The 18,484-nt window shown below is 45.5% G+C and overlaps 1 protein-coding gene across 1 annotated transcript in view; it reads left to right on the top strand.

The window, feature by feature from the left end:
* Window positions 1-6,514: 6,514 nt before the first annotated feature.
* CLDN14 (claudin 14) overlaps window positions 6,515-18,484 on the top strand; it is a 90,566-nt gene continuing 78,596 nt past the window's right edge. The window contains exon 1 of the mRNA XM_019420305.2: window positions 6,515-6,601. The gene's annotated coding sequence lies outside the window, so the exon portion shown is untranslated. The remainder of the gene's footprint in view (window positions 6,602-18,484) is intronic.

Raw genomic sequence — 18,484 nt, forward strand, 5'->3', positions numbered from 1 at the left:
TCTTTCTCTACATGTTTGCTCTGCTCCCCCCCTCCACCCCCCTGCACTGAAGAAGCAGGTGTGTTTGTGCAGGTCTTTGAGGTACCTTTAAAGTAAATAAGCTTGATAAAATCTTTCCTTTTCTCTTTTCTTCATTCTTCTGTTACTTGTATTGATCCAGGTCTTTCCACGGGCACAGAGTAGCCTGGCTGTGTTTGTACATTTCTGCAAATAGATAATCGTGGAAGCCTGTTCTATAGAAACAGGTTCTGTTATGATGAACCGTGGCCAAGGGGGTGGCCGGCTACTTCCTGTCCTTTGAGATTTTGGTGTTTGGAAGATTTTCACTTAAAACTCCTTTCGGCAACTTGGCCAGGCGCCTTTGTTGCCTTATTTGGAATGCATACCAGCTATTGTGGGGGAAATAATACCGGAAGAGAAATCAGTTCCCTCCTTGGCCTTTTATGGAAAGTTCAAGCTTGCCTTGGGTTGGGCACTCTCCTTTTCAGCCTCATGTATATATTTTTTGGCATGTGGGGAATGAGGCTGACGTGAATGGATGGTGCGTGAAGTGCTGTGAGCTTAGTTGATGCTGAGAGTGAGCCCTGCACGTCTCTGTCTAGGGTGCCTGATACACAGCATGTGCATTCTGAACCAACTGAGAAATGACATCCCAAAGATCACCTTTACAACGGATAAAGTCTAGGTGGGAAGATATGGCTTCTATCTATGGGCGAATAAGTTCCCTAAGTCTGAAGACCAAATTTAGGCAGGGGTATGGTGGATCTGGGCATGACCCCCCCAACGGAGGCCCCCCACCCCCACCCCCAGAGGTACAGCTCACTCCTAAGAGTAAACCAAGGAGCAAGGCCTCTCACTAATCATGTCTGACTTCTTTCCAACATTCCAATTGGGAAGGAGGAGTGGGTGATGGGCAGAGGGAGCCAGAGTTGTGTTAATACACCCCCTCATCCTGAGGGGGCTGGCCTGGCCAACAGTTATCACCAGCACATGTCCTTGCCTATAGTGGCTCTGGAAAACTCCGTTATTTGAAAGCCCTGCCTGTATTAGACCAGGTTTATAGAATGGGAAAAGGAGACCCATGGTCATTTCAGAGTGCTTTTGGGAGGAAAATGGGATACTGTAGTTAAAGTTGGCTATACCTACGAAGCCAAAAGTCCTGGCATTCTTTATCCATAAGTTACCGTACTGGGTTGACCAGTATCTCCGCATAATTCGTGTCCACTTATAACCTCAGATTGTGGCCTGATTTAGAAATAGGGTCTTTGCAGACTGCAATCAATTAAGATAAGATCATCGGGGATTAGAGTGGGTCCTAAATCCAGTATGACTCCTGTGCTTATCGGAGAAGGACAATCTGGACACAGACACAGAGAGAATGCCACGTTGAGTATGAAGGCAGAGACCAGAATGCTGTCATCAGCAAGCAATGCCAAGAGTTGCCCATACACAGCAGACGCTAGAAGAGACAAGCAAGGATTCTCACCTCAAACCTTCCAAATGGCAAGGTCCAGCCTGTGGCCACCATATTGGCCCTTCTAGGCAGGGGGAGGTAGAGTTTCTTTGGTGGGAGAAGGTGAAGGAATGGCAAAACCCAGGTGTTATTGGACTTGTACGGGGCGGGGCAGGGGTTGGGTGGCCCTGTGGCTTAATGTCTAGTTGGGGCCCCATGTCTCTGAGAAGCTTGCTACCACATCCCTGACTGGAGCGATTTGTCTGCAGAAACAGCTAGATTGTACCTGGGCTGCTGTGAAGAGTCACCAGGCAGGCCCCCACAGTTCATTTAGGACCTGTGAGACGGCTTTCCCTGAGTTTCACATGTGGTAGGTAGGGCTTACCCCCGACCTCCTTCCAGCCCAGCATCCCCCCGCCCCCAACTTTCTTCACAGGTTTGACAGGAAGGGAAACCTAGCTGAGACTCTTTTAGCTCCCACACAGCACAGGAGGGCTAGGAAGGAACTGTGCGGGGTGTTCCCATGAGGACCGAGCAGGTTTGGGGATCTCTGGACATAGTTACAGGATGCCTTTGTATCTTTCTAGATGCTGCTGAAGACCTGACCACTCATTCAAGTCGTCGGCCCGGTGCTCTGCTGTCACTCTTGACATTAAGGAGGGCTGGGGGCGGGAAACCTGAGCCGCAGGTCTTGCTAAGCCATTACCAAGTTTAATTTTCAAGGTGATGGAATGTTCTGTGAAGAGAAGCCTCCGTTCCTGGAGATTTAAGACCCTTTCCCTACAGCTGGTTTGTCGTAGGTGGAACCTGGGTCAAATTCTTGGTCTGGGGCGAAGCAGTGCCCGTTGGATCAACAGTGAGGCACACTGGTGGGCTGATGAGCTGCCCGTGGGAGCCAGTCCTTGTGTGGAGATGGGGCAGAGATCAGCAGACCGAATCTGACCTCGGACATTCGCCTTCTCAGCCCCCCATGCTGGCCTGACTCTCTTCTCCACTTTCTCCTGTCTCCTCTGGGGAGTCAGTGCCTACTTGGTATCTGTTTTCCCTCCTCCCTCCTGACCACTGAGATACGGGCACATTTATCAGGTTCCCGTCCACAAAGTGTCTGACTCTCATTGCTAAAAAATGGCCATTCTCAAGCAGAACAGATTTTCTTGGCGAGTTCTTGCCTCTTTTGGTTAAAGGGGGAAAGTTGCATTTTTCTACCTAATCCTGTTGTGAAATATTCGCCTTCATTCGATTTATTCATTCAGATAACACCTCTCAGCTTTCCCATTTCTCACTTCTTATCTTTCATTTCTCCTTTCCAACTTTTATGACTTACATATGCCTCTGTCTCTCCCTTTAAATTTATTGCACCGCCTCCTTCTCTTTCCTCTCACACCTTTGCATCCACTCCGCCAGTCCGTCGCGAGTCGTTGGCGGAACCCAGATGCCAGGATGCGTGTTCTGCCACCCCTGCCCTTCCTTGACCCCGTACAACCCATTGTTCTGATCAAAACACGCCACCTTCTCAAGCGTCTTCACTCTGATCAAAGACGATGTGCATTTTCGTGTTTACCGCTTCTGGAACGGATTGAAAACAAAGCAGGCTCTAACCTTCGTGAAATAAAAACCGCTTGCTTTGCCTGCAACTCTAGTCAAGGGCATTTACTCGAAGCAACAAATATACGCAAGAAGAACGATCTTGGCATAGCGTCTTTTTTGGGGGACGTTTTTTATTAGGTTGGCCCCAGAAGTTCCCCTCCCCCCCATCCACGGGGAAGGTGGACACAACAGGCAGACAGGACGCGTGAACACCGCGTAGCCCAGGAGTCAGGCGTGTGGGCATGCCGTCCCACAGGCACCGATCCTAAGCGAGTCAGCCAAGCCCGGATCTCTCCCCTTGCTTCTTGCTGTGTGTTTTGAATCAATTTAATAAATCGTGGGATTGGAGCATCTTACCTTGGTCTGTGAGCCTTTCTGTTCCATGACAGCCCGCCTGCGTTAAGTATGGGATCATTCGTCCAACTGAGACCACAGCCGTCGCACTGATGTTCCCCAGTTGTGTCCTGTGTCCTGCTGGCAAAGGGCACATTAGTCAGGGCTCTGCAGAGAAACAGAAACAATAGCATGTGTACTTATATATTGTGACAGTTAATTTCATGTCAACTTGACTGGGCTAAGGGATGCTCAGATAGCCGGTGAAACATTATTCTGGGTGTTTCTGGGCAGAGATCAGCATTTGAGTTGGTAGCCAGAGTAAAGACTGAGTAAAGATGGCCCTCACCAGTGTGGGTAGGCGCCATCCCATCTGTTGATAGAACAGAAAAGCAGAGGAAGGGCAACCTTGCTTTCTGCTGAAGCTGGGACATGCATTTTCTCCTGCCCTTGGACATTGGCCCTCCTGGTTCTCAGACCTTTGGACACGTAATCATATTTATACCGTCAGTCACCCTGCTTCTCAGGTTTTCCAGCTGGGACTGGAACTACACCATTGGCTTTCCTGGACCTCCAGCTTGCCAATGACAGATCTTGGGATTTCTCATTCTCCATAATTTCATGAGCCAATTCCTATAATAAATCTCCTTCTATATATCCATATATACCCTATGGGTTCGATTCTTCTGGAGAATCCTGACTAGTGCATAGATAGATAGAGAGAGAGACAGTTAGGTAGGTAGATAGATAGATAATTTTAAGAACTTGCCTTACACGATTATGGAGGCTGGTAAGTTAAAGTCTCCAGCAGGTTGGAGACCCAGGAGGAGCTGGTGTTGCTGATGAAGTCTGAAGGCCATCGTGCTGGGGAGAGGTCAGTGTTTTTTTCTATCCAGGCCTTTGACTGATTGGGTGAGGCCCACCCACATCATGAGTCAGTAATCTGCTTTACTTTCAAAGTCCACCAATTTAAATGTAAATCTCACCCAGAAGTATCCTCACAGAAATATCCAGGATAACATTGCACCAAATATCTGGGCACTGTGGCCCAGCCAAGTTGACACATAAAATTAATCTTCGTAAGAGGAGTGCTTTGCAAATGTGCTGTAGCACCGAATAAAAAAGTTCTGTGTTGAAATGGTTTAGGAAAGGCAAGGTTAAGCAGAATTATGCAGGGCCTGTTTTACTGAAGGACTTATCAGAACCTTTAATGGGCAGGATAGAGTATACAAGTGTTTCGTAAACTCTGCCCATGGGATCCCTTCCTGCAGGCCATCTTTGGGATGGGTGTACCTCTGAACACAGTCTGGAAAATGTAGGGTTAGGCCATGCATAAGGAACCATGCCAGAAAGTCAGGAGGCCACCGAAGGAACTGACCTTGGGGACTCTTTGATCTTGAAATTTTGGCCTTCAGAATTGTGAGAAAATAAATTCCTGTTGTTTACACCACCCAGTCTGTGTTACTTTGTTATGAAACTAGCCGACAGCTCTACCTACCCACGGCCATCATAGAGATGTGCATGTCCGTTATGTAAACATAAGCAAATGTTTTCCCGTGTTTGGTGAGCTGCTCTGGTAAACCAATCAAACTCAGGAAGGAAGTTGTGGGAAGCTCTGATAGCCAGTCAGAAGCACAGGTAACGACGTGGATTTGCGACTGGTGTCTGCAGGGGGTGGGACCAGTCTTGTGGGATTGAGCCCTTTACCTGTGGTATCTGACGTTATCTCCAAGTGGATACTGTCAGAATGTAGTTAAATTGTAGGACACCGGGTCTGTGTCCGTTGAGAGGGAATTGCTTAGCGGTATTGGAAAACACACGTCAGAGCCATAAATGCAGGAAGCGGGAAGGATATGGCACCATTTATAATCACTGAGTACAAGGCACTGTGCTAGCCTCTTTACATCTATTCTTTTACTTAAACCTGCAAGCATTTCCAGCTTCCTTTTAAAGACCAAAACAGAAACTCAGAGGGCATATGGCATTCACGCAAGGGCACACAGTTGGTGAGTAGCAGAGCTGGGACTCCAGCCCAAGCCGGCTCACCTCCCACATGGATTTGCTTCCTGGCCCACTATGCTGAATCACCCTGGGGCCCAGGACAAGTCTTACACACTAGAGGTACCGGTACTCGTTACACTGTTGACTGAACTTGACTCGGAGGACAGACTTTGCAAGATAGGGATGAACAATGAACAAGGATGAGCACACCAAGTTTTAGGTCAAGCTCTAGAATAACACGGGGCCTCCCAAGGGGCTAATGCTCAACCTTTCTAGACCCCAGACTTCAGCTGAACAACCAAGACCGTATTGCCTGCCTGGTTTTGGTCATTAGGATGAGGTTCATGTGGGAAAATGGAAGAGAATGTGCTTGGAAAGGTTTCTTCTCCCTCCCCGTTACCCAGACAACAAAACAGTTTTAATCCTGATCTTCAGGTTTTATTTTTATTTTGGTGACAATCTTGTTGTCTTTCCTCAGACTTCACCTCTCCTTAAGAAGTCACTTCCTGCGTGGATTTCCCCTCACTTCCTGGGTGGGCTTCACCCATCGGCCGGCTCGTCCCTGTGTTCTCCCCTCGCCTCAGGGCCTCGCTGCCTGCCCTCTTCACACTCTTGCTTTTCCTTCAGGTATCTTCCTGTTTCCTAATGCCACTCTCAGTCTGGGCTTTCTTCTGAATTTGAACACCAAGAGGCACCAGCGTGACCAGCAACAATGAGGCCTAAGAAAACAGGTCATTTGAGCCGAGAGACACGTCAGTGAAACCATCTTAGTATTTGATTGGCCTTTTGTTAAGAGAATAGTGACTCTTTAAGCCGGGCCTGAGAGAGACACTGGCCCCTTTTTAGAGTGGACAGAGTTGGGATGGCAGGTACTCGAAAGGGCAGGGTTGATAGCTGAAAGTAGGTATTGCCACACGCCTGGACAGCCGGGGGGTCTCAGAGACATCTCGTGCAGCAGCAGGCTGGACACCAGCTGAGAGTCCAACAGCCTCGGGCGGGGTGGGGGATGAGCAAATAAGGTTCAACGGGAGGACCGGGGGTGGGGAGGGCTCAGATTGGTGGAAAGGTCAAGCTGGGGGCAGATACGGAAAGAGCACACACGACCCAGCCGGGCAAAAGTCAGGAGCCAGGGGGGCACCTGAACAAAAGGCTCAGTAAGATGTTCAAGGGGAGCCCAGAAGAGCATTCAGACGCGGCACTGGACGGGGTGGGCGGCACACCAACACGGTGAGTTGAACTTCTGGTTTGTAAATTACTTCTCTGCTCAGTTTTATCTTGAATTTGGAGTCTATGTGGACCATGGAAGGTTACAGTAATTAGAGCAGGCAAGTTAGCTGCGGAGAGGATGGGCAAGGAGGTCAACCAAGGAAAGAAAGATGGAAGGAAGGAAACGATGAGAGACTTCTCTGCTTCTTAAAGAGCAGGTTGGGTGGTCCATGATTAATTCACCAGCTTTTTAATTAAGTGACTCTGATTGCCTGCAATCTAGCCAGATCTATTTATCTAGACTCTAGAAGATGTCAGCAAAACATACTCCTATTCTCACCTTACTTTGGTAGGAAGAGATGGTTCGATTGCTTTTCAATCGTTAAGTACGTGGGAATGCGATAGCAATTTTAGGATCTGCGGACTTTATCTTCATGTAGGTGAAGGCAAGATTAGTTTCCAAAGGAAAGATAAACTCCACTGCATTTATGGACTGTGTGGGGGTCTCCCGGAGAGCCACTGAAGAAATGTCATTGCGTTCTCCACTGAGGAATTCCGGAGAAGCTTGTTGTCAGGGTCTAAGAGCTCATCTGGCCAGAAGGGCGGGTGATGTTTTGTATGCTCCCAAAGCAAGATGGCTCCTTCCTCTAGGGAGTAAGTGAAACCAAGTATGCATCACAAGTATAGGCTGCGATATCGTAAGGCTCGCGACCATAAACACTTATGAAATCATGAGAATTGCGTTTGGGAGTGTCTCTCTATGCTGACACATGTCGTTTGTGCCTCCTGTGGGCAACATACCCGCTCCCGAGACTGTCTCCATTATCAAATACCACGCAGGGCAGGACCACCTATTGGTGGTAAGAGTTGGTGGCCAAATTTGCTAAAGGATTAGTGAAGTTGCAAGACATGGTAACCAAAAACATGAACTCTGAGGGCAAACCACCTGGATTCAGACCCTAGCTCTGCCACTTACTAGATGTAAAGGACATAACCTTTCTGAGCCTCAGTTTTCTCATCTGTAAAATGGGGATAACGACAATCCTATCGTACAGGGCAGTTGTGGAGATAAATAGTAGTGTAAGTACCTGGCATGCAGCATGGGCTCCATTCGTGCGGTCAGTTATTCCTGGCTGATTATTACAGTTTGACCTCACTAAACGTCAGGATCAATTCAAGTTTATAAGTCCAAGGGGAAGCCAAGAATGGACCCTGAACATTGCCTAACGGCAAATGAGACAAAAACCAAGCAACATTGACCAACATTGGTAATCTGAGTTCATTTGCAAAAGTAGAAACTTCAATTCTATAAAAAAGAATATGGTATAGAGAATTCTGCAAGAAGATAACATGGTGATGTGTTCTAGTATTTTCATTCTTAGGGACAGACAGGACTGTCTGCTTTTCAGTTTGACTTTTCTTGCTAAATATGATTTTATTTCCGAAAACAATCTCAGCAGTAACTAAAGATGTGGGAGTGAGGGAGGGGTCAAGGGGAAGAGAGCATAGCATCGGGAACTGGGTCAGTAAAGTTATAGGGTTTTATCCCTGAGTCCTCTAGAAATGTAGCTGGTTGGTAAAACAATCCAATCAAAGTCTTGTCATTTGGGTTATGTGGAAAAGATAGTTTCTTTATGTTAGAAACTATTTCTCCACAAACACTATAAAGTTTCTATTGTGTTTTCATTACTCCAAATAGTTTCATATGAAAAGAATTCCAAAAATTTCAAATAGGGCTACAATTTAAGAAGTCACACAATATGATCAATGCCATCACAATACATCTATTCTTTGCAAAAGCATGTAGGGAAAAGTAGAGACATGACGGCAGTTCACTCGTTAAACATTTCATCTCCTAAGAATTTTTCATTTCCTATTTTTAAAGATGTTATTTAGGCATAATTAGCATAAATGAAGTGTACAAATATTAGGTGTTTGGTTCGTATATACTTTGGTAGTTACCACTCAAAACAAGACACAGAACATTTTTTTATCACACCAGAAATTCTCTCCCCGGTCGATCTCTCTTCCCCTTCATCACCTTCTGACTTATATATAGGTTTATATATATAGATTAATTTTGTCTTTATTTGAACTTCCTATGAATGGAATCAGACTGTATGTATTCTTTTGAGTTTGGCTTCTTTTGCTTAACATATTGTATTTGAAAATCGCCCATGTGGTTGGGTATATCAACAGTCTATTCTTTTGTTTTTTAAATTTTTTTTTAGTGGTGAATAGTATTCCATTGTATAAATATGCCATATCCAGTTCTAGCAACATTTATTACAAAGGCTTTTCTTTCTCCATGACTTTGGCATCTTTGTGGAAAATCAATGGTCTGTCTGTATGTTGGTCCATTGATTGACTGCCTATTTTATTCAACTGATCTATATGCATATCTTTATGCCAACACCCTGCTGTCTTAAATATTGTAGCTTTATGATATACCTAAAAATCACATAGTGTAAGTCCTCCAAATTATTATTTTTTTTCAAAATAATTTTAGATATTCTAGATCCTTTTGGAATCACCTCATTTTTTTCTTCAAGAAAAGCCTGCTCAAATTTTTATAGAGATTGTGTTGAACCAATACACAAGTTTAGGGAAAAGGGGTATCTTCACAGTTTTGAGTCTTCCAGTCAATAAATATGATATATCCATTTATTTAGGTCTCTTTCCCTTATCTCAGAAATTTTTTGTAGGTTTTTTAAAATTTTGTTTATTTATTTTTGAGAAAGAGAGAAAGAGAGCATAAGCAGGAGAGGGGCAGAGACGGAGGGAGACACAGAATCCGAAGCAGGCTCCAGGCTCTGAGCGGTCAGCCCAGAGCCCGATGCAGGGCTCGAACTCACAAACTGTTGAGATCATGACCTGAGCTGAAGTCAGACACTCAGCCGACTGAGCCACCCAGGCGCCCCTAGAAATGTTTTGTAGTCTTTATGTAAGGTCTTACACATCTTTCAGTAGATTTATTCCTAAGTATTTGAAGTTTTGGATGCCATTGTAAATGGCACTGATTTTTTAAATTTCAGTTTTCAAGTTTATATTATACGTACATAGTAATAAGACTGATTTTTTTATATTGACTTTGTGTCTTATGACCTCGATACATTCATGTAATTCCAGTGATTTTTTTTATTCATCCATAGGGTTTTCTTGATATGAAAAAATTAATAGCTGACTAGACAGTAAATAAATTAAGGAACTTAACCATTAAGAAACTTTCACCATCTAGTAATGGGCTTCTGCTTCCAAAGGTTTTATCGGTGGTGCTATTAGATTAGATGGGGATGATTCGCATAGAGAAAATCCTTCATGTCAATTGCAAGATTTCAAAACCATGTGCTTAAGCTTCTAAATAACCCCCAGACTTAAATGAACCCCAAGACTCTGTAACTCTTTATAATGTACACCTTCGTTCAGAGAATTTTCGAATTGCAGTCCCTATAGTGTTGATATCTAGTACTGTAACTTTCCTCCAATTCCTAGAGCGTGTATTCCCTGCATATGCACGGTAGACACAGTTTGACATACCCTCCAAGTGTCATTTGGCAAATCTCTTGCTCAGTGTGGCATGGAGTGGGAGCAGCAGGACTGGAAATGACGACAGCCATCACTCAGGGTGCCCCAACTACGTGCCAGGAACTGAGCTAACACATCACCTCATTCAATCCTCTCAAAGAAGAAGTTAGGATCATTGTTAGACCCATTTTACAGACCAGGCAACTGACGCTTATATTCAGTTGCTTGCTAGGTCACACAGTTAACGAGTAGCAAAGTCAAGATCTGAGTCAAAGTTCTTGACTTTGGAGCCCTCCGTGTTGACCAGTGTCTTCCAAAACATGTGCTGAAAAAGCAAATGCCAGGGGCACCTGGGTGGCTCAGTGGGTTAAGCGTGGGACTCTCGATTTTGGTTCAGGTCATGATCTCTCCGTTTGTGAGTTGGAGCCCCGCATCAGGCTCTGGGCTGAGTGTGCAGAGCCTGCCTGGGATTTTCTCTCTCCCTCTTTCTCTGCCTCCCCCCCCCCGCCCCCCCACCTCAAAAATAAATAAGTAAACTTAAAAAAAAAAAAAAAGCAAACACCATTCGTATAGAAAAAGGAATTTAACCAGACTTGAAAATTCTTGGGCTGATAAGGAGTGATACCAGCTTCCATTTATTACTATGTAATGGTTGAGGTGTGGCAATAAATTTCTTGTGTATCTGCTGACTGAATGAGGTTCTTGGAAGACCAAGGTCTCCTCTGCAATCCCTGGGGAGGGGTGCAGAGCTCCGCGGCTGGAGAAACAGCGCCAAGGCCAACCTCTGCAGAGGGCAGTTCACCCACGGCGCATGTCCGATGGGGCCACATCCAGCGAATTCGAATGCTGCGAGGTGCACGCTCGGGGTGCCCCCTGCTGTTTCCGGAGGGCGTCCGCTTCACTTGCGCGCACCCCACACAAGCGCCCTGTGCAGATGCGGATGACGCCAGGGCTGGAATTACGTGGCGCCCCCCAAACCAAACCAAACAAACCCAACCAAGGGCAATAAAAGCCTGGGATAACAAGCCCGGAAAGCATCGGCACCAGAATTGCAAAAGGTTCCCCTGTACGCTGCCGATTACAGAATCATAAAGAGACGCTTGTAAAACAAAGCCCGTTGTGCTTCAGCGCAGGCCGAACTTGGCAGCCCTGTGGCTGGATCTGGTTTCATTGAAGGAGGAGGGAGCCCTTAAGAAATGGACCTGAGACGACCCCGCCAGACACCGTCTTCTGTAGATCCTTCCCGGTTAACTCCATAGCGATGCTTTCGTGATAATTTAAATTTTCTTGGTGTTGACCTTTACCCTTCATACCTTAGACTCGTAGGGGTGGGGAGAGCACTCTATAACTCCTGGTGACGGTCCAAGAAAGTGTCACTCACAGGTACCAGCGCTATCCTGGAATTTCCAGTCCGGAGAATGGAATTTGGCAGCGTCCTTGTACATCAATCAGGGCGGGTAACGGTGTCTTCTCCGGCTCCAAACGGCCTGCCATTCCAAGAATCTCCATCTCTTCCGTTGGTGGTTGGGTTGGAAGTTCACTCCTTTGCAGGCATCTCCTTCTTCCACCCCTGGAAACCCCCCAAGCCTGAGGCTTCCTCTGAACCTTGGTTCCACAGCCTTAGCTAGGGAGTAAGAGTGGATACTGCTTGGGGCACCTGGATGGCTCAGTTGGTTAAGTGTCCAACTCTTGATTTTTGGCTCAGGTCATGATCTCACAGGTCAGTGAGTTCAAATCTGGCATCGGGCTCTGCATTGATAGTGCGGAGCCTGCTCGGGATTCCCTCTCTCTCTCCCTCTCTCTGCCCCTCCCCTGCTCTCTCTCAAAATAAATAAACTTAAAAAAGGAGAGTGGGTACTGCTTGCTTCTAGACATTGAAGGACACATTTTTCTCGGGATCTTGTGTACCACTGGACACAATTGACCATGTCGCGTGCAAAGAACATAATGGAGAAACAACGGTTGGCAAACCTTTGCGATACATTGAATAAGCTCTGTGTTATAAAGCGTGTAAGAGGAGGTTTAAAAGTACTTTCATTGTACTCCCTTACAGAGTTTAACCACACTTGAGAGTTACTTGTGTTAATATACTTCAGTAAGGGTGTTACAGGGAATATGCTGTGCATTGCTATTCTCTGAATGGCTTATTTTTTCCAACTTGAATTGTTTCTAAATTGGGCCAGGAATCTTATTTTCACAAACCCCCTGAGAATATGTGGCTTTCTACGCAGCGCCATTAAAACACTCGGTAAAAAAGTAGGTGTTTTCTCTAGGAGCTTTTCTTTAAAATGTTTTGTCTTCCAGCACCTCCCCTCTTTCACTTTATGTTGTGAAACTTTTCCAGCACACAGAAAACAAGAACAAATGGTATCGTGAGCAACCTGTGTACTCACCGTCCAGATGTAACAATTATTAACATTTTGTCCTAGGTGCAGCAATGTGGGTTTTTGTTGGAATCTAAAATAAATTACAGACATTACTACAGGGATGTAGTTACTAAGCATCTCTGAAAAATATGGATATATTCCCCCATAGCCTGCACTGCCTCCATTGACTTGGCTGGCAACGCACTATCTGGTTATTTCCTGCTCACTGGCGTTTATTTCTCAAGGATTGGGGAATTCCAGGCTACACATTTTTTGCCCAGAACCCTTCACCACTGATGTTGTGCCTTTCTTATCACGTCATGGCGGTGCCGGGTTATCCCACTCTCAGCGGCTTGAAGCTTGATGGCTTGCTTACGAGGGCGCCCATGGATCTCTCTATCCATTACAAAGCCATCTTTTTTTACTCTTTTGATGAGCAAGTCATTCGTGGGTTATGAGATTCCCCATCACCTTCCAGCATCCACTGATGATCCTTGACAATCACTTATTTCATTTAAGGTTACAAAGTGGTGGTTTCCTAATTTGATCATTGACTGGATCATTCCTAGCTAGCATCCTTTCATAATGAAGTGTTTTCTCTCAAAATCAAAGCTGTTTGGTAACCCTGACTGTAGAGCCTAATACCTTCCCTCCAGTTACCAATTTTTAGAGTAAGTTGGCTTATTACCTGGACCCTTTGAGATACAATAATTCACTGTTCTTCTATTGTAAATGCCGTATTATTTGTAGTTTACTGGCATAAATGGCTTTAGCATACTGGTATAACTCCAGGCGTAAAAGACACCAGAGCACCAGTGAATTCAGTAGGATCACTTAATTCAGAAATAAACAAAAGAAAAAGTCAAAGCGGTTGATTAAGTTGATTGGTTATTGGATTCAAGTGGCAGTCAATTCCATAAAATGGCTTGTCCGGTAGCCTCACAGTGACCCAGCCCCAGGGTGAATTTTTAAAGGAATAATCGGAAGGGTGTGTTTCTGAGAAGAGGGAGGGGGTCGAGAAAGATGGGTTTCGCTCACTGTTTTCTGTACGAGGATTTCAAGTTTTGCGTTGTCATCAGCCAACCATCAGTTACTGATGGTACCTTCAATACCATCAGTATTGAAGTTGCTACAATATTATTGGCTATTTTCCCCTATGCTGCACATTACATCCCCATGATTTATTTATTTTATAACTGGAAGTTTGTGCCTCTTGATCCCCTTCACCTATTTCACCCGTCGCTCCACACCCTCTCCCATCTGGCAGCCAAGTTTGTTTTCTATGAATCTATTTCTGTTTCATTTTTTTCTTTAGTCGCTGTTGTTTTTTAGATTCCAAATGTAAGTGAAATAATATAGTATTTTTCTTTCTCTGTCTGACTGATTTCACTTAGCATAATACCTTCAAGGTCTATCCATGTTGTTGCAAATGACAAGATTTCATTCTTTTTTGTGACTGAGTAATACTCCATTGTACATATATACCACATCTTTTTTTTTAGTGTTTTAAATGTTTATTTATTTTTGAGAGAGAGAGAGAAAGAGAGAGAGAGAGACAGACAGACAGAGCATGAGCAGCGGAGGGGCAGACAGAGAGGGAGACACAGAATCTGAAGCAGGCTCCAGGCTCTGAGCTGTCAGCACAGAGCCCGATGCAGGGCTCGAACTCACAAACCGTGAGATCATGACCTGAGCCAAAGTTGGACGCTCAACTGACTGAGCCACCCCAGCGCCCCACATTTTCGCTATCCATTCATCTATCGATAGACTCTTAGGTTGCTTCCATATCTCAACTATAATAAATAATGCTGTGATGAACATAGGGGTGCAGGTGTCTCTTTGAAATAGTGTTTTCATTTTCTTCAGATAAATACCCAGCAGCAGAATTGCTGGATCATATAGTATATCTATTTTTAATTTATGAAGGAAAATCCATACAGTTTTCCACAGTGGCTGCACCACAGTGAGGCCTTTTTTTTTTCAAATTTTTTTTAAGTTTATTTTTTGTTTTTTTAAATTTACATCCAAATTAGTTAGCATATAGTGCAACAATGATGTCAGGAGTAGATTCCTTAGTGCCCCTTCCCCACTTAGCCCATCCCCCCTCCCACCACCCCTCCTATAACCCTCAGTTTGTTCTCCATATTTATGAGTCTCTTCTGTTTTGTCCCCCTCCCTGTTTTTATATTATTTTTGTTTCCCTTCCCTTATGTTCATCTGTTTTGTCACTTCAAGTCCTCATATGAGTGAAGTCATATGGTATTTGTCTTTCTCTGACTAATTTTGCTTAGCATAATACCCTCCAGTTCCATCCACGTAGTTGCAAATGGCAAGATTTTATTCTTTTTGACTACTGAGTAATACTCCATTGTATATCTATCCCACATCTTCTTTATCCGTTCATCCATCGATGGACATTTGGGCTCTTTCCAGACTTTGGCTGTTGTCGATAGTGCTGCTATAAACATGGGGGTGCATGTGTCCCTTCGAAACAGCACACCTGTATCACAGTGAGGCCTTTCTTGCAGGAGGTCAGAGCAGCACATCCCATGTACCCATGGCATTCAGGACCCTCCGTCTGGCTCGCCAGCTGCACTCCACCCCCATGCCCCACCCAGACTGGGCTTCCTGCAGTTCCTTGGGAAGCCCAGTCCCCTCACACATCCAGGCCTGCTCACCTCGCCCCTGCCTCTGCACTTGGCCTTCGGTGTCCAGCTCCAGGTTCTGCAGTCCTGGAAATGCTTCCGGGAGGCATTTCCTACTTGCCTTTCCTCAAGGTCTCTGATTTTCTCAGCTGTCTCCCCAGCTGAACTGTGAGCTCCCGTGAAAGGGGGGAAATCGTATTTCTATCCGGATCTCCCTGGCCAGCATTGAGCTGCCACATAGTAGGTGCTAAGGAAATGTCCTCTGAGTGGAACAAATGAATGGAAAACAAAAACAAAAACAAAAACAAAAACGCACGGCTTCGGCTCATCCTAGGGAATGCATGGACTTCCTTGTCCCTTCCAGAAGGGAAACGGCTCAGCCGACTTCCTCAAACCACCCTGGGTAAAATACACCTGGGACTGAGACGCGTGGAGCCTGGACAATTTCAGGCTCAGAGACGAAAATGGTTTGCATATTAAGAATAGCCAAGGAGGAGCTATGTGGGACCAGGGAAGGAGACCCAGAGGGGACTAGAGGCGGGGAAGCTGATCTCGGTTTACAAAAATGCATTGTAGTAAAAAGCTTACTGCAGCTGAACCAAGTAAACAGACCCCTCCCCCGCACCCCCGAATGAAAGTAGTCGTGTAATCATGCTATGATTAAGGAATGCTGTGAGCGAAATGCTCCAGAATATGTGAATAGACATAAATCAGCAATTCCGGCTTCGAACGCAACATTCTTTAACATCCATTAATCTGTGGTTGGCTCCTTTTGAGGCTCCGGGGCCCCTCTGGGCTTCTCTATCTCTTAATTGAAGCGGTGTGCCTTGGAGAATTATTGCTTTCCTACATCAACTCTCCCTTCCAAGGGTGGATTACAAAACAAACACAGGAAAAAGAAACTGGATTCAATTTCTAGGCAAGAGCTTTTTCTGAGCGCGTCTGTGTGAATGGGCACCCCCCCCCCCCCCCTCCAACCTGGGGCCAGGCAGGCCTCCCGGACCAGGCTCCTAATTGCTGGTGAGTACTCCATGTCGGGCCGTCTTTCCCGGCTGACTCTGGGGTATCATGTGGCTGACGAAACCCAGGGCTGCAGATCAATTCACAATGGGATGAAGAAGTTCTCTGGGAAATGTAGCTCCAGCGTCTTTAATATTCTCCTTCTCCTTTTATCCCAACCTACACGCCCCCGGAAGCTTAAGAGTTTGTAATCAGCTCCATGGCTGCAAGTACCTCTCCCTTCCCCGCTGGCAGACAGATGTCTTCCGGCCTCTCTGCCCATCACCGTGAGTCCCCTGATTTATAATCCTGAACCCAAGGAGCAGGCCCTGCTGAGGCCAGACCCTCACCTGGCCTTTGGAATTAATTTGGAGGGGAACAAGGAGCCCAGGGTAGGTGGGCCACCTCATGTGGGCTTGTGCTGCGTCATTGTGTGAACAAGAAGATGCTCTCGCACGTGGCATTTGGAAGGGTTGGAACCCAGGCCGACTAAATCATGCAGAGAGGGCAACCGTATACAGCATCTCATACACCGTAACGGGGAAAGCTTACGCGGGCGGGATAGGGTGACCATGTGGTCCCAGGAGCCCCCATGGACAACAGAGTCACTGCTAGTGTCCAGCACAAAAACGAAAAAAAAAAGCCTTGATAAAAAAACACAGGGCAAAAATTATTTGGTTACGCTCTGATTTGCCTTTAAAGGGCTGGGTGATATTTGACTAAGTTCTCCTAAGTCACAGTCGTCTTAAGTTCTCAATTAAAAAAAAGTCATATTTTTTTGTTTACATTTGTTTAGCAAGCACTTCTAAAGCACCTACTGTGCACCTGGTGCTTTACAAATATTATCTTACTTCCTCTCTCTGGCAAATCCGTGAGATATCTTTCTCGTATACCGATTGCAATTCAATAGTGATATTATTTTGTTTTTTTAATTTTTTAAATGTTTATTATTTATTTTTTAGAGAGAGAGAGAGACAGAGGGTGAGCAGGGGAGGGAAAGAGAGAGAGAGGGAGGCACAGAATTCGAAGCAGGCTCCAGGTTCCGAGCTGTCAGCACAGAGCCTGATGCGGGGCTTGAACCCACGAGCTGTGAGATCATGACCTGAGCCGAAGTCGGATGTTTAACCGACTGAGCCACTCAGGTGCCCCTTCAACAGTGATATTATTAAGTACATAGGATATCTCCTATATGTGTGTGTTAAACTTCCTCCAACAAAATGATTTAATCATTTCATATCAATTTACTGATAGGTCTAGTACCATCAATGATGGAAATATGACTTACTACGTCACTTAGGTATGATGGATATAAAATAGAAAATGAGACACATTGATGTGATCACAGATCTCAATGCTTTTCTGAATACTGATGACTTTAGGTTTTGACGGTTTTCAAGTAACCTTATGGAATCAAAGGAAACTGAAGAATAAAAAGGAAAAAAGAATTATGGAAAGCACGTTCTGGAATCAAAACTGGTCTTGACCACCGGCAACCAGTGTCTTTAATCAGCTCACGGCTGCTTGTGACTCTGCCTTTTGGCTCTTTGGGATTTTCCATTGGTTCTGAGCAGCTGCAGGAGGGGAATGAGGGAATTTAGTTACAGGACAATCTGTAAAACAAAACGTAATTGCTTTGAAAGACTCCACATCACTGCTTATGGTAAAGGCCAAATTGTTGCAAATGTGCTGTGCTTTCTGAAGGTCTGGGGCTCTGCACTTCCCTCTTGAAGGGTGGGGGGTTTCAGACAGGCTTCAAGGGGTGCTGGAGGCTGCCCAGTCCAGACCATGGACATCTCTTCCCATCTCTGCATTCAATGACATTGGTAGCTTGACGTCAGCCCTAGTAGAAGCATTTACACCACAGAAATGGGCAGATGCCTCCCCCAGAACCAGCTGAATAGTACACCACCAGGAAAGGAATTCTGAAACTTTATGGATCTTTCCAGCAAGACAAGGTTACGTATTAAAAGAAGCAGAAGAAAAGGCGATGGGGGGTGGGGTGGGGTGGGGATGGAAACCATAGGATTCTAAGAAGATTGCAAGATTGGTTCTGAAGAACCAGTGGCTCTGGTGTTCAAGAAGTTTCCATCATCAAAGTCAGCCATGGCAGTCCAGCCTTTTTTCACATCATACCCTTCAGACATGACACTGCCTCTGTCTCCCACGTTTAAGGGCCCTTGTAATGACATTGGGCCCACCCAGATAACCCATGACAATCTTCTTATTACAAGGCCAGCTGGTCAGCAGTCTTAATTCCATCTGCGACCTTAACTGGCCCTTGCCATGGCCCATAACACATTCACAGGTTGTGGGGGTCAGGACATGGGCAACTTTGGTGAGAAATGACTTTGCCTATCACAGCGACACAT

Source organism: Panthera pardus, unplaced genomic scaffold (genome assembly GCF_024362965.1).
Source record: "Panthera pardus isolate Hobbes unplaced genomic scaffold, ASM2436296v1 HiC_scaffold_16, whole genome shotgun sequence".
NCBI classification, from domain to species: Eukaryota; Metazoa; Chordata; class Mammalia; order Carnivora; family Felidae; genus Panthera; species Panthera pardus.